This window comes from Limulus polyphemus, unplaced genomic scaffold, assembly GCF_000517525.1.
Source record: "Limulus polyphemus unplaced genomic scaffold, Limulus_polyphemus-2.1.2 Scaffold2128, whole genome shotgun sequence".
Taxonomy (NCBI): domain Eukaryota; kingdom Metazoa; phylum Arthropoda; class Merostomata; order Xiphosura; family Limulidae; genus Limulus; species Limulus polyphemus.
In genome coordinates this window covers 194,387-194,999 of record NW_013667738.1, presented here as the reverse complement: position 1 = coordinate 194,999, position 613 = coordinate 194,387, and positions in this window count along the sequence as shown.

Sequence of the window (613 nt, the reverse complement as noted above, 5' to 3'; positions counted from 1 at the left end):
CACCTGACGTAAGTCATATTGATCAATTTATTCTTCCAAAATTACTGGATCAACACCTGACGTAAGTCATATTGATCAATTATTTTCCAAATTACTGGATCAACACCTGACGTAAGTCATATTGATCAATTTATTCTTTCAAAATTACTGGATCAACACCTGACATAAGTCATATTGATCAATTTATTCTTCCAAAATTACTGGATCAACACCTGATCTAAGTCATATTGATCAATTTATTCTTCCAAAATTACTGGATCAACACCTGACGTAAGTCATATTGATCAACTTATTTTAATAAGATGTATTGGGAAAGACTGGCAAGTAAAAATAATTTTTGGAGTTATTCCTATAAAATTTCGCACTACCGAAAATTTAAAGGAAGTTTTACTAAATACCTCACAAGTATTAAATGTAAACATCAAAAACTGCAGAGAACAAACCTACGATACTGCTTCAAATATGGCTGGAAAATATTCGGAACTTCAAGCAAGAATGAAAAAGCAAGCACCATCAGCCTTATTTATACTTTGTGCTAGCCAATTTTAAATATAGTTGGCAATTATACAGTAGAATTATGCTCTGAAGGAGCATTTTTTTTTTAATTTTGTGT